Source organism: Athene cunicularia (genome assembly GCF_003259725.1).
Source record: "Athene cunicularia isolate RWA chromosome 18 unlocalized genomic scaffold, athCun1 chr18_part1, whole genome shotgun sequence".
NCBI lineage: Eukaryota > Metazoa > Chordata > Aves > Strigiformes > Strigidae > Athene > Athene cunicularia.
In genome coordinates, this window is record NW_020799123.1 from 3399189 (window position 1) to 3423310 (window position 24122).

General features: G+C 44.0%; 1 long non-coding RNA gene across 1 annotated transcript in view; it reads right to left on the reverse strand.

The window, feature by feature from the left end:
- Nucleotides 1-9370: 9370 nt before the first annotated feature.
- The window catches only part of LOC113486819, a 40246-nt gene continuing 25494 nt past the window's right edge, over nt 9371-24122 (reverse strand). Inside the window, exons 3-7 of the long non-coding RNA XR_003399659.1 lie at nt 18901-18999; nt 18271-18374; nt 17836-17920; nt 11338-11760; nt 9371-9531 (exon numbers count right to left, since the gene is read on the reverse strand). This is a non-coding gene — a long non-coding RNA (uncharacterized LOC113486819). The remainder of the gene's footprint in view (nt 9532-11337; nt 11761-17835; nt 17921-18270; nt 18375-18900; nt 19000-24122) is intronic.

Genomic DNA, 24122 nt, shown 5'->3' on the forward strand with positions numbered 1-24122 from the left:
CACGATCTGTTTGTTAATATTCACCCCATGGTTCCCATAAAAACCCTCACACCCTCTCGAGAGCTCTGTCCTATTGCATTATTCCTCACAATTTATTAAGACAAATTGTTCCTGCACCACAGTTGGAAACTAACTGAAACCAGCAGCGCTGTCTCCATCTCGTGGGGGAACTGAAACCCAGCCAACACTGAGTCGCTGCTCGCTAAACAGATCTGTGGTTTCGTTACCTCCTCACTTCTTCCCTCAGCTTTTGAGTGGTTTGCTTCTCAGCTGCTCACGACATCCAAGTCTCTCCTGTCCCAGCACCGCAATCACCCCATGCCAGCACGCTCCTCTGCTGCCAGGACGGCCACCCACAGCCGGGCAAGACCGCGGGCAGGGGGAAGCCTCCCCAAGCTGCCCATGGGAAACCTCTTTTGCCAGCAGCAGCAGCAGCAGCATGTGCAAGAGGACCCCTGGTACAGCCATAGCCACAGACACGCCTCCAGCCTGGAAACCCCCAACAGACCCCACACAACCTTCGTGCCTCCTCAGAGAAGAGCACGCTCTGCACTTTCACAGCAGAAGGAGGGAGAGGGCACGTGTGCAGGGGAATCAGCACAGCTCCTGATGCTCCTGGAGCTGCTGCCTGACTTGGCTTTCATTTGCCTTCACCTCTCAATGGAGAATAAGTGAAAGGGGTTTCCTGCCAAGGCATAATGAGTCTCACATGGGCATCACCGCCTCCATCCCCTGGAGCTCTGCAAACTGGCACCTTGCAGGGACATCCTGACACTTGTGACTGCTCAGACACGGGAAACACAAGCCGAGTTCACACCCAGGCGCACACTTCGTGTTTCCAGCAGCAAAGCACCATGAAAATAAGTGAGTTGCATGTTGATATTTTTGTAAACCTCCTGGCAGAATAACATTGACAAGGACTTCTGCTGCCCCACAGCTACGCTGCTCTGACCACGTGGCCAGCAATCCATGTGGCCCAGAGGCTGAAAAGCCCCCAGGTTCCCACCATGTCTGCTCTCCCTTGCCTTTGCAAACCCCATTACATGATCTCAAGAGCAGCGTATTGGGAAGCATTATGTAAACCTGCTCATCCTGTGCCCCCCGCAGCAAGGAGTTGGGCCATGCGTGCTCCTCCTGCACACACACACACAGCTCTGCAAGCCCAATGTGCATCCACACCCCAAATACCAAGTGGATGTGACACCGAGAGGGGCCGATCTGTTGATACTAAAGCCAGAAAGGTCAGCTCAGAGGTTGAGCACTGAGGTGAGTGTTTGATTAAACCAGGTGGGTGAGGGTTTTTCAGGGATGTGTTGCAGACGGAAGTGAAAGCTTTGTGGAATGCTGGCGGGTGCTCCTGACAGCACTGCAGACGACATGGATTTGGCACAGGCTGCAGCAGTGGTTTTTCCTCACCATCTGACTCCCAAGCTCCAAAGGCCTTAGGGTGACTGATGAAACTTTGCTACAAAACATTTTTGGTTTTATGTTCCGTTATATCACAACGAGCCTTGAATCTTGTTCCATGAAAGGGGCTGTTCACATTTATGCTTAACATTTTCCTAAAAGATTTTGCTACTCATAAATTTACCCCGACCATCACAGATTTGATAGCCCGTAGCAGAGTTATTAGCCAACAGCAGGTACTCCATGATGCAGCTTTCAGTCATAGTCATCTTTTATGACAAGGATTCATTCCTTAAACCTTTTCCTTCTATCTTCCTTCAATTTTGGCTTCTTATTAATTAAATGGCAAGTTTCAATAGCCTAAGATTGAATTATAAGGCTTGTTTAGAGCAAGCAGAATGATCAGACCAAAGGGTAGAAGCTATATATGTAATATATACATATACTTAAGATACAGAACTTTGCTTCCAGACGTTTGGAACAAATTAAATAGAGGATCAAATTAACTAGTGATTGAATTAAGTGGAAAGCATCTCATTACCTAAAAGACGGAAACATGTGTCATTTTAAAACAGCTAAAAATAAAGCAAGAATGGGTCGAAATGAAAAGCAGGAACCTTGCAAATGTCAGCCAAATTTGGGCTCTGTTGAGCCCTCCAAATGTGAAGGCTGTAAATAAGGTGGGTTTTGCTGCATAGTGGGAGCTGCTGGGAAATGATGGACTTGGAAAACAGATGTTGCAAAAAATGAGCTGCTACACATCTCATTTCAAACATCTGCAATTGAAGAAACGTGTGCAGGGTGAAGGAGGTCTCACCATGGACCACAGCTTCGCAGAAGGTTTGGGATGCCCAGGGCATTGTCTTCACCCACAGGCAGGCACCCTGGGCTTTGGATCTACTACTCGGTTGAAAATCCACAGTAACTCCGCTTCCTCTGTCAACTGGATGAACAGTTCACTGTCAGTCAATGACTTTAATTTGCTCTTGCTGCTCACTGCCCAGAGAATTTTTCAATCGGATTGAATTTCAAGTATTTCACAAAGAAGACCAAACCTGATGATACAAATGTATCTTTTTAACCCAAGACTAAGACATCCTGTTGCTGACTTAATTCAGCACCTTTATTCAAGGGCTCACTCTTCTGTTTTCCAGACACTTAATTTCCCTTGAAATAGATGTGAAAACCAGAGACAGCATTTAGATCTAGTCTTTTGTTTCTTCATGAAAGAACCGAGATCATTTCACGTTTCTCTCCTCCTGTGCTACTGATGTTCATCTTCCTTCCTACTCATCTGGACCTTACAAATTCCAGTCACTTCTCTCCCTGACACATTTCACTTAGTGATGCATCAGATGGAAATTGTTCTGAGCTGCCACGGAGCGCAGGAAATCAGTTTTTCACTCCACCAAACTCCAGTCCCAAATTCAGGATGAGGAATAAGGCCTTAGCCCTTTCCTATCTAATGTCGTATTTTTTCCTTTTGTTCCTTTTATATATTACACTTTGACAAATGCAAGTGGAACTTTTCCAAGATAAATAACGTTATCTTTGCAGAACCCTAGAGCACCCCATGGCAACTCATTATTTTTCAATTAAATTTGCTGTTCATTGGCAGTTGTTCTGCTCTAATTTTCTGCCATTTGTTTACTGAAGAACGAAATGCAGAAGACAAAGCCCTATAAAAGTCAGACTAAGTTAATTAAATGTGAAACTGGGAAACCCTAACTTTGCCTCCAGAGCAATTTTATCATGAGATCTCCTTAAAAATGTCACTTTTTGCAGGAATTTATTTAGACATATGCAACCACTATTAATTAAATGTGCGGTCCCTTCACAACTCTCTCCAAAAGACACTTAGCAGTATTTTGTAACCACTGATTGTAGAAACAAGAGTTCACAAGTCCAGATGAAGAAAATATTTTTCAGTCAGACCAATATTTTTAGACTCCTTACATGTTTCTGAGTTATTTCAGCTGAATGCAGGATACCTAAGTACCAGTTTGAAAGCAATGCACCGTATTATTTTCCTTCTATTGTCAAGAAGATGCGATTTCATTCCTTGATAGTACCACAGGTTTGATCGATTGCAAAGCTGTCAAGTGCATAGACTTTTATCAGCCATTTTACATACTAACAAAAATACTCTGCTTAGGGTCCGCCACTAGCTGCATCCTGCATGTCACATGGATCAAGAAATGACTGCACAATAGATGTCAAAAATTAATCAAGACACAAACCTTGGCTGATGACATTCTTTGACAATGTCAGAAATAATTTTTAAGCACAGCATTCAATATTTGCATGTTCCTCTCCATCTGAGCTAGACAGCCCAGATAAATCACACCTTACAAGTACCTATTTCTCTGTATGGGTAATAGAAACCTTGATGTCTTCTCAGATATGGATGTCTACACCGCAAATCACTGTATCTGTGCAGGTGAAGTCCATCCTCACAGTCTCAGAGTGGGGTGTCTAACACAAACCCACCACCCAGACACCTCTGCCAACCATGGAAACATCCAGCTCTGAGAGGTACGTAAAACGGGTGAGATGAATCACCACTTGGAAGTGCCAACGTCCCACCCCTGTTTGTAGCAACAGCCTATACAATTTTCTCAAGTAAGTCACCAAATTTTAGGTTGAAAGCTGGAGGCAACTTATTCCAATCCAAGAGTAGAATTCGACAGAATCTGACATGTCAGAAATAGCTTTCCACTGCTCAAAGATTCCCAGCTTGGAATTTGAAACTCCAGGTTTATTTCTAAAACCATCGTTCTGATGAGAAAAGGGAAAGAGCAATCTTTTCTGAGAGACACAAATTAGGAACAACATGAATAATTAACAGAGGACTATGAAGGTGGATAAAAGTCTCCACTTAGGTACACAAAAGCTAGTTTGAACAAAACTGAAGCCAGGGGTTCAATATTTTGTTGAGACGAATTACTTCAGAAGAGAGACACACTGATTGCACTTATAAGGGTTTGGCCCAGGTTCTTACTGCTGGAATTAGCAACCCCAACTCCAGCTCGATGGGAAGAAGGGATGTCCAGGTAAGTGCAACACACTAAGGTCTAGCCAGAGCATATTGCACACATTGGAGTGTGCGCTTGATCTCTCTGCTACTGATCTCCTGGGACAGCAGCACCTTGAGTCAGGTGCAAGTGAAAGGCAGCGTGACGGTGTTGAGGTGAGCTTTACATCTTGTGCAAGGTGAGAGAAGCACAGTGTCAGCAGCTAATAAGTTTATAACAGGGTTTCTTCTTCAAGCCAAATTCAGCCCAGATTTATAACTCCCCCATACCACTCTGAACTTTCTGACACTCCTCCTGAAACATTTCATTATTGCTCAATTACTGTCATGTTCTTTTAAGGACCTGGAAGGGGGAGAAGGTCTCCATTTGGCAACCAGATGCCATTTCCATAGATACTCACAAAACTGTGCTACACAATAAACAATCCATTTACCCTTCAGAAACAGGCTTTGAGGATATGGTAAGTCAAAAAAAAGTGAAAACTGTGACACATTCTATGTGTAATGGAAGCTAACCAGAAACTAAGATACTGAAATTGGTGGCGGGGCATCTCTGGCTTGTAACAGGGCCAGACTCTCTCTGACCTGGAGGTAACAAAAGCAGAAATTCCCCACCGCCTCAGCAGAGCAATAATGCCGGTCACACTGAAAGACACAGAACGTTCAGGGCTGTCACCTACCACCAGGAGATGTGCCCAAAAGGGACCTCTAGCAACAATTCTCAGCAGCTTGTTCCAGGCACCCGTGGCGGGCTGGCCCCAGAGTGGGACTGAGGCACACACCAGAGGGTTAATGGTGAGAGCATGGACTGGAGCCCACTCTCCAGGACACTCCATGACTTACCATCAACACACAAGCAAGCACTCAGCACCCACTGCAAGCTGAGCTCTGGAAATTCAGAAACCAAGCTTTTTCCAGATCTAAAAGGCAGTCTGACCCCTTGTTCATAAGGTCTGCATACACTGGACTTCAGGCATTACAGCCCGCTCCAGCACTGGATGTCTTAAATTCAGCATCCTTAACCAGAAGACACAGGGTTCACAGATCCTACCGGGCTTAAGCCCCACCCTTGAGCTAGGTTTGTGTTTCAGGATTTGTGAATCAACTGTCGGCTCTCATGCATTCACTGGACAGACACTTCCACAGCACATTATCATCCAAAACGTTCTTTCTGCTTTGATACTTGTAACAAGTCTCTGTTTGTACATATGGAAACCACATTATATATTCCAGATGGAAATTCATACTCTATTTCAGAGAAGGAAACGAGAGCTATTTCATACTAGATGCATAATTTGTTGTGTGAATATGAAATACGTGACTGCCTCACATGTTATGTTGTGAGCTAATCATAAAAAAATATAATGAAAAAGGTCCCATCTGTCTCTAAATCCTATAATCCAACTGTTCTCAGCTAACTCCAGCTCTGCCAGTACCTGGTATACATACAGCAAGGAGAGTTTTCTGTGCCAGGGAAATACTGAAAACCAGAAGAGCATGCGTAAAGCTGCAGCTAAAGTTTCATCCGAGGCAGTGAGAACACGTCTTGGAGAGAATAGAGACCTTATGACACCTCTTCAGCTGACTGAACTCATTCCCCAACTCTTCAGATTGTTCTTGACCTGCCTCTTTATCTGGGCTACCCTATAATTATCTTCTTAACATAATTTCCCCACATTTCCCTGAAGAGCCTTAATGGGATCACTGGGAAAGATCCAGCTGCACATTAGAAAGCGTGGGGGCAAAGTGCTGTCACCAAAAGACAATGGGAATATTGCCACTCACATCAGCAAGGCTGCGATTTCAAAATGGAGCTTGCTGGCTGCAGAAGCAGCTCTGCCATGCGGAGTCAGCAGATCTGTGGCAAACAGCAGTAGGTGGGTCTGGTGTGATCTGCCTCTTCTGTTGTGGTCTCATTTATCTGCAACCAAATTCCTGAGCCTGACCTTACAGTTCTACTGCAGCATGACCAAAGGAGCTCCTCCCCAGGCACCTAAGGGACCGTTTATGGAGAACTACTCCATAGGAAATAGCACTATTTGTCTGTTCCTTTGTACTTAGCTTTCAGTGTTTTACTGCAACTCCTTCAGCTTGCTCACCTCAAAAAATAAAACGGATATGAAACCACAGCAGGAGGTGTTACCAAGTTCCCAGGATTGTTAAGACATATTCATCTAAAGGCGCCAAAAAGAAGCCCCAGTTCTCAGCTGGCAGTTCACTGAAATTTTTTGTTTTCAGTCTTCCATATTAACAGTTTCAGTTTGTTAGGTGGTTTTGGGTCTGATTTGCACCTAAGATGGGCAAAGGACATAGATGGGATGGCTACAGGCTCTCCTATACCTAAATGTCTATCACGTGGTTGCCTGAAGTTAGGGGGTGCCAGACCTTTTGACAAACACAGTGGCTTCCACTCCTCTCCATTAACCACCACCCACTCCCTGTGGGGACCACTGTTACCCCTCTGTCACCTTCTGCACCATCTGCAATGCCATGCTACAGCCACAGCAGCATGGCTATGCTCAACCACTCATGGAGGATTTGCATCCCTCTTGGTGCTGGATGGGGATGGGGCAAGGTGAAGGAGATCTGTCACTTAAGAAGGATGATGGCACTCCACAGCTGCATCATTGGATCTCCCTGCCCAGGACCCATGGATTTCAATGTCAGAAGGTGCAGCTACTTTACACGGCTCTTTTTTAACCTCAGAGAAACTATTTTCAAACAAGAGCCCTTTTATTGCTATGCCAGTTTCAAGCCATGCTGAAGTTCTTAAACATCTGGGCCTGGGTCGTTCCCTTTTAAATTTAACCGGTCCATCAGCAATTGCATTCCAGTAGTATGAGTTGTATCTGTCTCTCTCCAGGCCTGCACTCCATTTCCCCTTCAAAAGAGGCCTTATTTACCATCACCCCCTTACGTCTCTTTTCCTATCTTTCACGTGAAGTCTGGCAGAAATGGTGTGGCAGAGGCTCTCTCCCCTGAGGGCTCCTCCTCAGACATAGGAAACACACGGACAGCATTAGCAGGGAATTTGTTAAATATGGCTCTTAGGGGAACATGAGAAGCAGATCTTGTTATTTGGATGGGAAAAAAAAAAAAAAAAAAAAGGAAAAAAAAACTATATCATTACTACCAAGCAATCCCCTGCAACCCTTATCAAATGAACCTGAAAGGAAAATCCCCTCTTGACCCCAGGTTTGGAGACTGAGTGCAGAAGTTGGGCACTGAAAAGAACACAATGCCACCAGAAGGTCTGAAGTGAGCTGCTTGCCCCCTGCCACACTGGAGGCTCCAGTGCTACAGAGACCTGAAAGAGCTCCCCCAACCCACCAGAAACCAAGTTATGCATCAAAGGAGAAAGCCATTCCTTCATGATCTCAAAGGTAAACAGAAGCAGCCAGAGAACACCAAATTTATATAAATATGATACAAAGAGTGATCTGATCTCTTTTCAAACCCATCGGAGATACCAACAGATTAAGTACGCTTTTCAAGCCCAAGGAATTCTGCTGCTTTGTCATACAATCCCTTACATAAATTTATCAGACTTCATCTTAAAACACTCACTCAAACCGATCCAAGGGTACCTCAGCCCTTTTAATCACAACAATTCGCTAGAATTCTGACTGACAGGGATATCTACAATATTTCTTTCTAATGCGTATCCCTCCAAACTGTAGGTCCAGATTGTCCCCACCAAACAGCAGGCACTTCCCTCAGCTCGCTCTTTACCCAGAGAGAGACAAAAGGCAGCCACCAAATCAGTGAGACTACTAAAATCCAGATCACCCTCTGGTCATTCCTCTCCCTCTCCACTGTTGAGGGCGATGACCCTCTACCTTAGATGCCACAGCGAAGTCCCCAACTTTAATGGGATGAAAGTCTTTGCCATCCTACAAGTTTAACCCATTTACAGGACTACACAAAAGGAGTTCCCTGGATTAAGATAATTTTGCTGGTTTGAATCCATTTAACTAAGCAGTGCAGATCACTGTAACCTCACCTCTTCTCCTTGGGGATTTACCACACCACCACCTTTGTCCAACTGTACGCACAGCACTTATACTGTCCCTTTAGAGGGTTCCATATTGACAGTTACTTTAAGGCTTGACTCAAAGCCTACTTCAGCCAATTAAAGACTTAGAAGTACACTTCAACAGGTTTTGGATTCGATCCTTTAGGAACTTTTTAAGTTACAAACCATGTAAATGTTTTAATCAAGAGGTCATGCACTAATGAATTAAAAATTACTTCATAAGTGTTTTGGCCAACTAGACCACATGGACAGATCCTGTTTCTGACAGGATCTGTTTTCCATCATACCAGTGACTGACACCCATGAATTCTGCCATCTCTGTTGAGAGAAAGGCAAATTAGCAATTATGTTAATTTACACATCTCATCTCCCAGAGATCTCTCCAAGCCTATTGCCTCATGCACCCTGTGCCTGCTTGCCTGGAAACCTCCCCAGGCTGGGATGTGTCTGCTTACTGCTGACAGCAAAAATGGTGTAAGAAAATAACCAGAATAACAGATAACATGGAAAGGAAGGGGAAGGGGTTGATGGTGGATGGGCAGGACTGGCCTAATGTGTCACACACCTTTGGAAAACTGGTCAACTCTGGTCTTCAGTTTTAGTTCCGTTTTTGAGATCCGCAAGAGGACGGCTGCCGCCTTCTATGTGTTTTCCAAGTCCCCCCCCCAGTTGCACCAGTGCTCAGCTAGAGCTGTTAGATACCAACAGAGTGAAAACAGCAACAGGAGCGTTTGCTCAGGTGTGCTTTACTCCTGACTCTGTCACCTTTCCTCTTGACTGGTTGTAAATCCCTCCTGGACCCCTTTTAGGATGAGAGACAGGGAAAGGAAATAATCCCTTGGGTTAAAACAAAGCATCTCATTCAAGAGCAGTTGTTTACCTTGGGAGGCAAATGCTGACTTTTACAAACAGCAGACAACGTCCTGGGGATTTTGGGTGACTGCTGCAATGTTTTCTAGCTGGATAGTAAACAGCCAGGTAACCACTGACACTGTCTTGACGCAGGGTTTGAGGTTCCTTTCCTTCCCTCTGGGGATCATAAGCCATGATCCTACTAGAGAAACAAATTATTTATCATAGTCGAGGTGCCTTGTTAAGATTTATTACAAACCCTTGTGATAGCCCAGGAAAACTGCTTCCAGGAGTCATCCAATATACCAGAATTAACAAGACAGCCCCTCCGATGGAACTATGCTATCCAAATCCCTTTACACTGACCTGCAGCCCAGAAACGCTACGACAGCCACAGCAGCTGCCCGACATTAACAGATATCTGCAACTTTTAACAAGAATCAGGCACAGAGCTGTTCCAAGCCCCAGCTATAAAACTGATGAACTGAGAGGAGTATCACAAAGAGGAAAAAACACAGCATCATACCATAGCTATTTGATTGTGATTTATGTCCCATTTCACCTTGCCTTATCATAGCTAAGCCTTTCAGGAGAAAAACACTACACACACTGTATAGAAATGGCTTCTGATCCTGGGTGTGCAGCTCTGCTGCCTCATACAACTGCAACAGGGACAGTAGACAGTCCTGCCACACAAACCCAGTGCTTGCTCCCTCCAAGAAAGTGTGTGTGCAGCTGTTGGATGCACTGATGGCACCTGCACAGCCACACAGCACTGCCCACACTCCTGAGGTTTCGCTGCAGCCTTGCAAAGGGTACAGTGTAAACCACGGCATCAATTCCTGTGACAGCATCGCTGCCTTGGCTGCACTAAGGTCTTCATCAGCAGTCATAAGCAGGCTTCAACGCACAGACAGCTGGGAGAGAGAGGTGATACCTGGCACAGAGCTGACAACCAGATCATTTTGCCAGTTTTCCAAACCAGATTTTTCACTGCTTTGTTTCAAAGCGACTTTTTTGTTTGCTCATCTACAAGCCAATCACATTTTAAAGAAAAATAGCCAAACATACAAGTCAGCAATAACTCCAAAATGAAGCAAAATATTGGGGTAAAATGAAACAACTCAGTTGTGCCAAAAAAAAAAAAAAAAAAAAAAAAAAGAAAAAAGGAAGCAGCAACTTTTCTGTTTAGGGTGAACACTCTTTACTTCAAGATTTCTGAGTTGGCCAGCCACACCACATGTCTGTATTTCCCACACCTACCCCCTAACACATTGGAGGGAGGCTGAACGTGTCTACTTAAAGCATCAAAGTGAAGGGCTCCGAATTGTCCTTGTGACAGGTAACCAGCTTTCACCATTTAAGGAGCGTAGACCCAGCCCTCTGCATTGCCCTTAAAGTAACTTTAAAAAGGTGCAGAGCCCAGAGCAGCTACTGCCTTTCAATGGTGAAATAACTATTTTTGTGGTGAGCTCAGTAACACAAGGGAAAGCTGCCCAGTGTGTGAAAAGATCCAGGACACCATTTTTCAGTTTGTTTTTCCCATCAGTATGTAATGCTATCCAGCTCACACACAGCTGAACTAGAGCATTCCTTCCAGGAGGATATCCAGGTTCAAGGTGAAGCATCCAAGCTAGAATGAATTTCCCCCTTGCCTTGGTCAGCTGCTCCACTGGGTAATTATCGTGTTGCTCCACAGTTGTCTTATTTCCAACCTAACTTCAACATCCATCCACTGGATCTTCTTATATCCGTTACACATCAGAAATCTTCTCCTGGTACAGGAAATTATCTACCATGGTCACACTGCCTTCAGACTTTCTTTACAGCAAGCCAGACAGACTGAGCTATTTAAGCCTGCCTCTCATTCCAGATCTTGGCTCACCACATTACAGCTGAGATATCCTCAAATATGTATCCAAGAAGAGAACAAAAGCCATCATGCCATTTGTAGGGTCATAAACTTTGTGCTTTGCCAACCGAAATTGCCCCAGATGCAAATGCTGACCTGCTAGAAATTGGGTGTGTCGGAAGGAAATCACAGGCTCCAGAACTCCTCAAAGGCTTTCACGAGCAGCCAGTTGCGAATGTTTCCTGATGTCAATTATCCATCAGCTCACAAATATCTGGCAATCTCGCCTCAGTTAGTGAACTTCAAAGTCTGCTCTTTGCCACGGCACTGTGCAGTGTCCGTGAGAGCTGTGTATGCTGCCTGAGATGGTTTCACTCACAGTGGCACCTGTCCATGGGGAAGGAGACAATTCTCCAAACAAATGGCTCATTCTTCCAGCACTTGTGTGGGAGAAGTCCAAGCAACGGTTTTCATCAACAAAACTCTCTCTGGGTACCTCTGACAGCCAGAGCTTCCAGTCAAGGCATGCCGAGGTGAGAGTCCAAGGAATGCCATTCCTTCTTGGAGCCAATTCATCCCCTGTCAAATCACCATCCAAAGAAAACACATTAAAATCAATGCCCTTAAAAATGACAAGCTCTGAAAAAACGCACTCTGCAAACAGAGATGGTCAAACCAAAGCTGTTCAGGAGGCAACCTCCAGCTGCCAGGCTGCCTGTCACAACATTCACCCCTGGTTTTTCCCCAGTGAAATACTGCTCACCTTGCTGGAGCCAGCAGACTGCTGCTCATTTGCTCAGGCAGCACTACAGAAGCGTGGAGCAGGCTGCACCTCGCCGTATTTGTTCAGTCCAGAGAAAGGCAAATCTGCCTATTGACTCACACAGTCACTCTGCAGAAAGAACATCCCGATGCAGCAGGGGCTCGATGTTTCCCCCCGGGCTGTGCTGGTGGCCTCCCGCACCATGCTTTTTGCTGTCTCAGCAGCAGCTGTAATTATGAAGCCCAAGAAGCAGAGAAACAAGGAGTTGAATGATTTTCTGAGTGAATTTAGGGATTCTGATAACAAAGACAGAAAAGCACTGCAGCCAGGAAAGGCATAGGGGAACACTGTAGTTTCTCATCTAGTTTGACCAAGGCAACCCAGCAGGAACCTGCTGAATCAGCCCTGACACCGTGCACAGCAGAAGCAGTGAGGAGTCATCCTCTGCAGAGCTCCAGGGGACCCCTGGGACCCCATCCAGCTCTGCTGACACCCCTAACATAGAGAAACCCTCCAGCCAAGTCCTGACCTTCATCTGCACAGACTGCAAACTACAGTGAACCACGGATTAGATACATGACAGGAGCAGCAGGGATAACTACTGATGTAAGTGAAGAGACAGGGCAGCCGTTAGAAGAAACCGTTAAGGAAAATGGTGGATTATCCACCACATGGTCTCTTCAGACCAAGAGTCAAAGAGATGTTTTAGCCAGAAATGAGTTAGTGGGCTCAGTGGTGAGGTTAATGGACAAAATTTTACAGTCTGATATTCAGCAGGTCAGATAGGCTTTAGATGTTTCCAGCACTCATATGCCCATATCTCTGAACAAATGGATGAGGGAATAATAAAGAGCCTCTTCAAGGCCACTCTGCTCATAAGTTCAATTATGGGGAAGTCGAGGAAAGTTTATAAAACAGTAGCATTTTCTCCTGTGCTTGACAGGGAAGGAAGCCAGCACTGATCTCTATATTCCAAACCTTATATATCACAATTCAGCGCTTTCTAGATCAGGTTACCAGACCTTCCAGTCTCATTCATACCACTGCAAAGAACAAAACTGTCCATCAAGCACATCTTCACTCGGGAGCAATGGCTTGTGCTCAGGCTGTCCTCAAATGGCCTGTGCTATCCTCAGAGGTTCCAGCATGACCGAAGGAAATACTGGCACTGGAGAGGCATTATGTTGGTGTTAGCAAATATCTGCTGCTGGAGCCAACAAAGTCCTCTGGGGGCCACGCTCTGGGCAGCAGCAGCCGCTTCACCTGCTCTCTTTGAGCTCACTCGATCGCCAGCAGCAGGACAGTTTCTGCAGAATAACTGAAAGCACATGATGCCGCAGCTGGTGACTTGCGAAGAATCAACATCTTCCTACACCATTGTCTGGGCACTGAGAGCTCCTGTTTCTGCAGCATTTCTCCAGTGCCCCTGAAGTAATTAGCAATAGCTCTTACCACTGTCCTCTAATGGAAGATGGCCTCATTAATTACATTACACTGAGTCAGCTTAGCATGCTCAGAGATAATAAAAACACTGTTAGCCCTTCTTCCAAAATAAGCACCAAACTCACATTTTACAGACGCTTACACAAAGATCCCACAATAAAAAATATACACCTTGTGTTTAAGTATTTTCCATCATGCCTTAGACTATGTGAATCTCTAATTATTTCCTACAAGAACCAGTTCACCCACTTATGCATTGCCTGCACCAGACAAAACACTGTGTGGTGTATTTTAGGGTATCCAGCAGCAATGGCAAAACGGATCTCGTTAAGAGGATGGAACGACCCTGCTCAGACTTGAACAAAGCCTTGGTATTAATACATACCTGCACCACCTTAAAGCATCCAGAGGCCTTAACAGTATTACCATATTTTACAGTATGACCTCTCCTGCCCCCACACAAGGTCACTGGTACAATACTCACTTCATGGAGAAACCTCCTCTGCTGGCTCATCAACTTCATCTAAATTAATGTGGTTGTTAATATCAACCAATCTACATATTGTTCGTGATGTTAATGCCTTTCACTTACGAACCCCTCTGTTTTCTGCTATATAACTACATTTATACCCTAAACATGCAAGTGAGCCTGCTTAAGGACTTCACAGTATACACTGTGCTTAACATAGTATATCCACAGGCCCATGTTTGTCCTCTCTGACCTTAAAGGTATGAAAGAACATAATTAGGAGAGCTATCCCTATGGTTATTAGAGGAAGGCAGACAGGTTGAATCACCTTCCAGAGGCATCTCTTTTACTTGGCTGATTTTTTAGGGAGCCTACACTAACTAGGGTTGGGAACCTTCCCATGGTAACTACTACATGGTAAGAAAGAGGCCATAACATCTTTAAGGGACTAAAAATGGTATATTTGGGAAAAGAAAAATTGTTTCTACTTAGCATTTGGAAGATGTTTTGAAATGTTTAAATTTTTCCTTCCTAAGGACATTTGTTTCAAAAAATCATCAGTATTTAATTTTTAAAGAGGGATTTAAATGGTTTCAGAGCATGCAGCTGAAGCAAAATGAATCAAACTAAACATTTAGGGTATTCTATTTATTTTGCCAAATAATCTTCCTCTTAGTGTGATCAGAAAGAAATTAAGAAACATTCTTAGTTTAGCAACCAAAAGTAAAAAAATCAATTATTCAGAGTTCTAGTTCTGAGCTCTTCTGAAAAATCTACTTTTTGATATGCTTGAGATCATTTAAAGATATTAAGAAATATAGCTATGTGCACCAAATTAAAGAGAGCATCAAAATCTTAGATGCAAAATAAAGGCTTAAAAACAAATCTCCATGAAAATCAATTAAAACATTTGACAATTATTTATATTTCCAATAAAACAGGTGATTTTTCAATTAAAATGGAGATACAATCTTTCTTTAAAGTAATGAAAATGCAAACACTCAGTACTAGATAAATTAGGCTGGGAAACCACATATATACAGAAAACAGGTCATGTTGCACTGAGTGAAAGGGGGAGGGAAAGGTGGAAAATTAAAGGGAAAAGGCAAATTGAACTCAAGTTCTTATTTCTCAACAGTGTCCTCTTAAAAAACCCACCCTTTAAGTTTTCTCTCCAAACACTGAAGCAACAAGGAAAAGGGCACTGGGATCTGACCTCACTTAAATAATACATTGCCAGTTTTTCCTTTGGAGGGAAAAACATTTTGTAAGAGGAAAGACAAATAATCCCAATTAGATTAATAACTTTGTTAACAGAAAGCGCTGAAAAAAGGAAGTGCCACAAATCAGGACAGACCCTCTGGTTTTATTTTAGCACCTTTTCTTTTTTTAATGCATAAAATAATATTTGGAATACCACTGGGTGTTAGGGAAAACAGAGCCTACCCCGAGCTGCCAGGAGGAGCTCAGCCTCGCTGGGCAGCTGAAGAAAGAAGCACTGGAGATGCAGAGACACAGTGGGGAAAAAACCCACTCTCCTCCTTTCGTTCTTGTTTTCACTCCTGTCTCAGAGGTCACCAGTTTATTTAATTAACCAAGTGATGTCTCCCAGGACCGTGAGGCTGATCCTGCTCTTGGTTATCCCACAGGAGAAGAGTTTCAATGACACTTCTGCGGTGTTGAAACCATGGTGTGTTGGTCCAAGTCCTGGGTCTCTCACGGGGATGGGACCAAGTTTAAGTATATCATCAACGTTTCAGGTAACCTGGATTGGAGGAGCAAAAATATTAGGGAGGGAAAAATACAGGTCAAAAATCGGCACTGCTGTCAGATGTGTTAGAGATTCCTAACACAGGGATCAGTCTTTTGGTCACAGATGCCAGAACCCCCATCCACACACAATTTCTCCATGTGAATAGGGCACATTATTGCTCTATACCCTGCAAGATCAATCCAGCAATGATCTGAATGAAGCAACAGTCAAGACTTCCCTTGAGTGTCTACAACATTCAAAATTCCAGCTACACATGAGGAGCTGGACTGTTCTTCAGCAGCAGATTCATTCCCAGAGAGGGCTTTTGCCCCCAGCAAAGTCCATCCTAAAATATGCCAGAAGCAAGAGCAAGAGGAGAATCAAACTCTTCAAGTTCAAGGAAAAATATTTAGCCCCTGACATGAAACAGTTATTCCCTCTGAATCAGGCACAAAACTCCAAGGAACAAAGCTACACCCTGGCCCCAGAAGAGACTGAGATCTTGCCCTGAGATGGAGGCTGGACATCCTTTGTGCCAACATCCCCCTTTCCCTAATCTTCTCATTCATTTTGTAGACTCACTCATCTCATGCTTTGAAAACAAAAAATCCCCAAACAACCAAAATACAGAAATGAATTCTTACTAAAATTCTTTTCATGATTGCTGTGTAAATAATAATCCAGTAAAATGAGTGATACAAATCTCTTTTAATGACTCAGTCACCAGATTTCTGTCCTTGCCTTTCAAGACCTCAGCATCAGTAGTGCAGCGTTTCGTCTTCTACACATCAATTGATACTTAAATAATGCATAAAACTGTCTTATTAAATGCATGTTGAATATTTATTTGGAAGCTCATCACAAGTTGAAAGATAACCTTCATTTTCAATTCCCTTTGGGATAATCAGCTAATTGGGTATCAGCAGAAGCTCAGCCTCTTCAGCCTGCTGCTAGTCAGCATTAGGGCCCCTTCTAACAATGCCTTCAACATGCACCAAGATGCTCAGGGCCTCGTGCTGCTTTGTCCAACCCAAGCTAATCCACAAGATGGGCATAAAAGGGAAGATAATAAATGTGGTCACAGTCACCCACTTCTTCTTTAGTCTCGTTTGTACTTCTGGATTTGGGCCAGACACAGGCAGGAAAGACCCAACTACTTCCTTGACATAACTGCTTAAACTAAGTCCTGGCAGCTGTGGCTTTCACATAAGCTTAAGAGCTATATGGGACCTCCTGGCCTAAGTGCAGCAAGATCTCAGGCTTGCTTGTTCCTAATGGACCTTGCATTAAAGCATCTTGCGATAAATTCAGTTCTCTGAATTACGGGGTCTGTGATACAGCCTGGACCACATCTGACTCCGACTGACAGAGTTGTTTCCTGTTCATCATAATCAGGTAGTTGTTACCGAAGTCAGATAAGTAATCCCACTGCAAAGGCAGAAACCAACTCTACTTTCTGTTGAAGAACCCTCTTTCCTCTTTTAAGAGCACACTGGCTCAGTTTTGGAGGGCTGCTCCAGACCCCTAGAATGTAACTGGAAAGCTGTTGGTAAATTGCCATTTATTCTGCACTGCTGACTATTTTCTCTTATTTTCTTTGTAAAGAAACACAACTGCATCAACGAATTAGGGAGAGGGAGGTATATTACATGAACCTTGTAAAAAAAATATGAAGGACAGTTCAAATGAGGGGCCGGCCCAGACACACCTCATTTCTGCGAGCATTCCATTAAAAGCCCACTGACAGCACAGGAGCCACCAAACCCTTTCACAGATGGGCAGTTGCCAGTGTCTGACATGTTCTGCAGTACAAGACCTGACAAACCAGCACATGGAAGGAATTTACCCGTGCCCAGAGCTCGTCGAGTCTTTGGCAGCTGCTGCAAATAGCTGCGCAGGGAGCAAACAGAAGCACTTGTGTGTAATAGTGTCTTCCAGGCTTGTCAAATTCACTTCAAGAGGAAATTCAGTCAAACACTTGTATGGCAAACGCCTACTAATTTTCACACACTTGATTATTGCAGGCTAATGTTGTTTCCCTCCTTCTCCTCCCAACACTATTCACACAGAAGAATGCCCCACCACCACACGGCAAGACATCCCATGGGATACAGGAATCGTGCTGCTTAGCATGAACCACTTCTACCTTTGTGCTCAGAAAATATTTTCAATCACATCCCTTTTCTCCCCAAACACATGCATGAGTTTCAGCTGGAATCTTCTTACCTGGGATCAGCAAGGAAATGCAGAAAATGCTCCAGAACCTCCTAATAAGTATAACCTCAGATTTTCACCAGGTACAGGTTTCCTCCTGTGCAGAAAGCAATAGCATGTGTGAAAATCCTAGTGCACATTCCCCAGGCTTACCAAGTTGTAAAGCACAGCATGGATTTTCTATGAATCTAAAGTAAAGTGACAAACTAGTTTGTGATTTAAAACTATTTGACAAACAGGTCCTGTAGGAAAGATCTAATCTGTGGCATTTTTGTCCAAATTAAGTCTAATAATGTTAAATAAGAGGCTTTACACACTTCTGGAATGAGACCTGAGCAGCGTTCAGAGAGCAGCCAAGAACTCAGCCTGCCTCGAAATCAAACTTCATGGTATGATGTCTGGAGGAGAAAATCAACACACAGGGTAACTGACCACAGACACAGATACCTTAGGAGGAGAGGAATCACACAGAGGGCTGGTCTCCACCCACAGGGAGCTGGGGCCCATTTGTTCACCTGGTGGCCTCTATGTTTAGGCAGAAGAGCCTGGCCCTGATGAATAAGAAAAGATCCTTTCAGCCTCATCAGGTAACTCTGACTCCACTCTCCACATATCATTTCACAGCAGGTTTCCCCCATGCCAAATTTCAGTTGGCAGTTTCTTTTGCCAATCCACACATGACCAGCAGAGACAGGGTTGCCCAGTGATGAGGTGAAGGGTCCATGCGTGTCTGGCCACTGGGATCCAAACCAGAGTGACTCACAAGAAGGGAGAGGAGCCGCCTCTCCCTGCACAGCAGCTCTTCCCTGCTCCTAGCCACAAGGACACAGGCATCCAGCGAGATGGATAAACCGTTCCACGGAGCCAGAGATGTCTTCTTGTCTTTCCACATGAATGAATAAAGGCTCTCACTGGAACTTTAAATATTTTCACAATCAATCATCTATATATTAATACCTGACACATGTGGGTGACAAACCAACTATGTTTTTTCTGAGAATGCTGACACTGAGATCTGGCTGTCTCCCATGAAAAAGCGATGAAGAGACACAAGTGTCTCCAAGGTGCATCCGATACCTGAGTAGGCTCCTCATCATGTTAATCAGGTCTCTCTGCCGCATCCACCGCCAGGAAAGCACAGGTTCTCCGGCCTTGCTGGGACTCGGACTGGAAACACTGCACACAAAGAAGTCCTTAGTTTCCAGATGGTTTTAATTTTCTGTATAGTTGTAAAAACTAAAATGACTCTTTAATACTCAGAATAGTTAGTGATACTGGATTTGGGGGTGGGGGGTGGGGGGGGTGTATGTACTTGCCAAACTGCATGGTTGATCTTTCACTGGTGTTTTATACATGCAGATAGAGAATTTTAAAATGTGGCAATTGTTATTTTGTGGGATAACTCATTCCTCTAACTAATTTTGCATGAAACTGGCCTGAGTTTTCTTCCCCCCTTCTATTCATTTTGTTTTGTTCAAGTCTTCCCCATCTTCTCTTTCTTCTTGAAAAAAATGAGGGAAAAGGAGAAATGAAAAACTCACTCTTCCCCATATTTTAATTTTTTTTCAAACTGCTCTGTCAATCTATAACCAACCTTTTCTCCAGGTAGGCCCCAGGTAGCTTTTGATATGTTTTAAAAACTCGACCTCTATAGTAAGGTTCCTAATTCCATACTTCCAGTACCAAAACTGTGAGCTGGTTTTAAAAAACACTGAGCGTGCAGCAACTCCCAATAAATTTCACACCCCTGAAAAAGTCCTGTTGTTGGGAACTTTTTGATCCTTTCATTTGCAGGTTGCCTTCATTACTTCCTTCCCTTGGGTCACGAAAAAACTGCTAGTGACATCTTCCATTTACCAGGCAGCGGTATAAACTCAGAGTAACTTCACTAAACTTAACGTGCTTAATGTAGATACTCTGGATTTGCGTTGCTGCAAATGAGATCAGAATTTGTCCCAGCCACAGGAGCCAGAAGGAGGTCAAATGCTTTACATACATTACCTTCTCTTCAGCATGCTAATGATGTGCAATTTTCAAAAGCTTTTCCCCAGACACTGCAGTTCCAGGAACGGCACTAAAAGCACTGAAAGGATACAAGGCAGACTTCACCACCAGAGCAGGCATACGACCAGCAAAGCTACCAGCCTGACTGCAGCAAACCTTGTTTTTGTGAGCTGGGAGAGGAAAAGGTTTGGCAGCACCCAAAAGATATCAACAAACTCACCCTTGCTGATACTGCTAAGATAGAATGGTTTGGGTTGGAAGGGACCTTTAAAGCTCATCTAGTCCCACCCCACTGCCATGAGCAGGGACATCCTCAAGTAGATCAGGTTGCTCAGAGCCCCATCCAGCCTGACCTTGAATGTTTACAGGGATGAGGCATCTACCACCTCTCAGGGCTATCCCACTTACAGACCTCTCCCCACTCCCAGAAAAATCAGTGCTGGCCACTCCAGCAGTCAGAAGCCACACTGGCCATGAGGACCTTCCTCCACCAGCCAAGGACCTGGGCATGGCAAGAGGTCTGTGAGGGCAGACAGACACTCGTGGGACACACTCCGGTCCCCTCCCCAGGGCACCACCACCCCGAGGCATGGGGACACAGCCCGCTCAGCAGCCTTAAATCACAACTGCTCCTCTGGCTTCTGCTTTGCTTAAAGTGGACAAATGCCTCGCCTGATTTTCGGTTCAGCCATGTCCTGCCATCTGTTCATGGTTTTCCTGAGGTTACCTGTGCAGTTCGAGCGTCTGAACGTGGGTTGAAGCACATGTGGTTTTAAGCTGGATGTTAATTAGAAACATTTAGTGCGTCAAACCTATGATTAATGCACAGAGTTTCAACTGAAACGAACCAGAGTCCCACAGATCCGCTCTCCTTCCATACTGCAAGACTTTGTGGGGGAAAGAGCTTTTTTAAAGCAAAACAAGGTCAGAGGCTTGGCCAGTGTAAAGCAACCTATTTATATTGGAGGCTATGAAGGCTATTTGCTCCATCTTAAAATGTGGCCTGAAAACTGTAGACTACATTAAAAATAATATGAAAAAATGTCACAGTACTACCCTGCTTTGCTTTCTTATTAACAAACATAGCTGCAAGGCATGACTAAGGGTGCTCATCATTCCCATTGTAATTATGAGGTATTATTTGTAATACCATTTTAAATTTGCCTCTCAGTAATCCACTGAAGAAAATCTGATTTCAGTTCACTTCATTATTATGTTATTGGTGTCAGAATAATACAGAACTGCTTTGTTTTGACCAGTGGAACAGACCCAGTTTTCATGGGGCAAAAAGGATTGCAATGACTGAAAAAAAAAAAAAAGAGTAAGAAACAAAGAAGTATTCTGGAATTCATCAGGTCCAATACTAACTTAATGGTTTTCTTTTTTTAAAAAAAGCACAGACCATTCAGCAGATGAAAGCTGCCTCCCACCTCCACTATTCTGAACTTCCACGACTTCACCAAACTGTGCAAGAAGCTTCTTCAGGTCAATTTTGGGACAGCTTTGCTTTGGCAGTGAATCACGATGCTCCAGATCTCAGAGGTCCAAACCAAATATGTTTTGAATTTTGCCATATCTGGCTTATTACATTCCTGATAAGGAGTCCCAAGATACTGTCAGTGAACTATGGAGTGTTTCTCAGGAGCAGCATAAACATCCGATAGCACATCCTTTACCCAGGCTATTCACCTCTTACCACTGAATACTCAACAATATTCTGATAAGGTATCTGAAAAAAATAGTGGGTGACCATGAAAAGAAAGGCAATCATATCTACATTTAGCCAAGGCAGCAACTTAAATTCTGGCCTGTTATAATCATAAATTTTCTTCATATTCTTTAAAGCTTGTTATTTTGCTGTAATTGCCTATGAATATTTGCAATACACTATCAAGTCTTAAAACTGCTGAATACTTCTCAACCTCACTTGCTTAAACAACTTTGCCAAACTTTAATGATTTGAGATTAGATTTTACAGGTGAACAATCTGCCTCCAGCAATAATTTCTCTTTAATTTGTATCTAAAATGACCTGCCCCTTTCTGGGATGAGGACAGAAGCAAAAATAACATTCTTCAGCTAAGTTAAAGAGTTCAAGCAACTTTTTCCTTGAAAATTCCTCACTGCCTTTTCCACCTTGGAGCAGGCATTTTATTTGGGATCTATGTCCCTGCGGTTGTCCTTGAGAAAATGTGGGCAATTTACAAGCTTTTGTAAAGTCAGAGTTTGCACAAGCTCAGAAAAACCTACATTTGCAGAAACCTCAACCCATCCGGGGCATGTTCCAGCCTGGAGCACAGGAATGGAGTTGGCCTTCCCCCAGCTGCAGCTCCAGTGACTGCTGCAGACCAGAACAGGTCGGGGGACTGGTGGAGGGTAGACAGGGTCTCCTGTTATGAATCATTTGGCCTTAACTCACTGTCTCTCAGTAGAGCATAAAAGAATCTCTGTACTGTGCTACCACAAGACTGCTGGTCGGGAAACATTAGAGAGGTTTCTGTGAATAGGTCCTACTCTGAATGGCACCACGATCAGGTAAGAGCAAAGTCAATATTGCACATCACAGTTTGGACACGTGGAGGAAAGGTGTTTAGTCCCTATGAATAAACTCGTATCAAAATAATCCTCCTTGCTGATGCTAATGGGAAAACCCAGGACATGATCTCTGTTGAAGTGGAACAAGGATCCACAGTGTGGAGCTTCCAGACTCAGCAGACAGAAGCTCTACAGAAGTGGTTCGTGATGTCCCTCTTTTGAGTGACCCACCGGAATTGTTCAGAGGGGGGACCAACAGCTTCAGGCCAGGAAAGGCCAGGCACTTCCCAAAAGTCAGCCCCCCTGACTGTATCAGGGGTTTGGCACTAAAAAAATCCAAGTGCCTGGCTCAGAAACATAAGTTCAGCATAGCCAAAAAAGAACAGACTGACCCATTAAATCTTCTACAAACAGTGCTACAAGAACCTTATACTCTCTGAACCTGCAGCAACCTTAAGCAAGCATTCAATTCAGGCTGGTTTCCAGAAGCTGGCAAAATTGGGACCCTCTTTTCTGCTTTAACCTGGCTTCTTTCCTCCAACTGTGCACACACTTTAAAGGACTTCTCATGGTATCCGAGACTATGGTCACTAAAAATAAAGCAGACAACAGGAGCTAATGGACTGCAAATGCAAGCCGTTTCTAGGTTGCAAGTGAAGGTACTGAAGTGTTTCTCCTTTCTTAGTCTGCCTTCTTTCTGCTTTTTCCTTCCCCAGTTCCCTCTTTTCTTAACCCAAATCCCTTAATCTCAGTGTTGATAACTGTAATCACTCCAGTATGTAGCCATCCGAGCAGCTAACATGCTCAGAAATGTCCATCTTAGGCCAGTTCTTCTCATGGTGAGGAAGAATAAATATGAAAAGCACATGAACTCCTCCATAATTTTAATTTAAACCAAATATGGAGTCAAGTGAGGATTAATCACATTTCCACTGAAGGCTGGGTTTTGTTGGGGATTTCTGAATCCATATTGTTCTTTAATCAAAGGAGGAAAACGATGATGGGGGGCGGTTGGAAGAGCTGATGGAGATAGGCTGGATTTTGTCCAATCTCTACTGTTCCGACCTACAACCAGAATTGTGGTTAATATATCAGAGAGATGATTCCCTACTTTGGCTGCTGTTTTTTTGACAAAATACCCAAGGATCATAGGAGGTCAGCACAGAAATACACTGCACAGCAAGTGCCTCTTCCATGGAGAAATGGCACACAAAGAGGCAGGCTGACTCGCTGCAGGGCAGAACGCAACAGTGAGAACAGTGGCTGTGGTGTGTGAACTTCTTCGCCAGTGCCGAAGAAACCTATTTTACAAGCAGCAGAGTGATGACGGGCCTTGGGGAGAGATGATGAGGTCATTAATGCTTGCAGTGGGTCAATACTTCAAAGTCTTCGAGGGGCAAGTCGGGATGGGAATTAGAAAGCAGTGACTGCAATCTGAATTTGTACTACTTTACACATCAGGTACACAGAACGTTGGCTTCCCAGTGAGGTACCCAACTAGAAATTATAATTTTTAATTAAAACACAAATTTCTCTAACAAGACAACCCACTCATTAAAGAGGCCAGGATGCTTTAAACACTGCAAATGTTCAGGGCTGGCTCCCTTGGCCTGTCTCCACAGTGGTGGCTCTTAGTCCACCAAATGTAGAACAGGTGAGAGAGGTTTGACTAGAAATGTCAGACCCGCAAGTGAATCTGGCCCATGGTATAGTTGACTTACTTTCAGGTGAGTATATCAAGCCAGGAAAGCAGGCATCAAT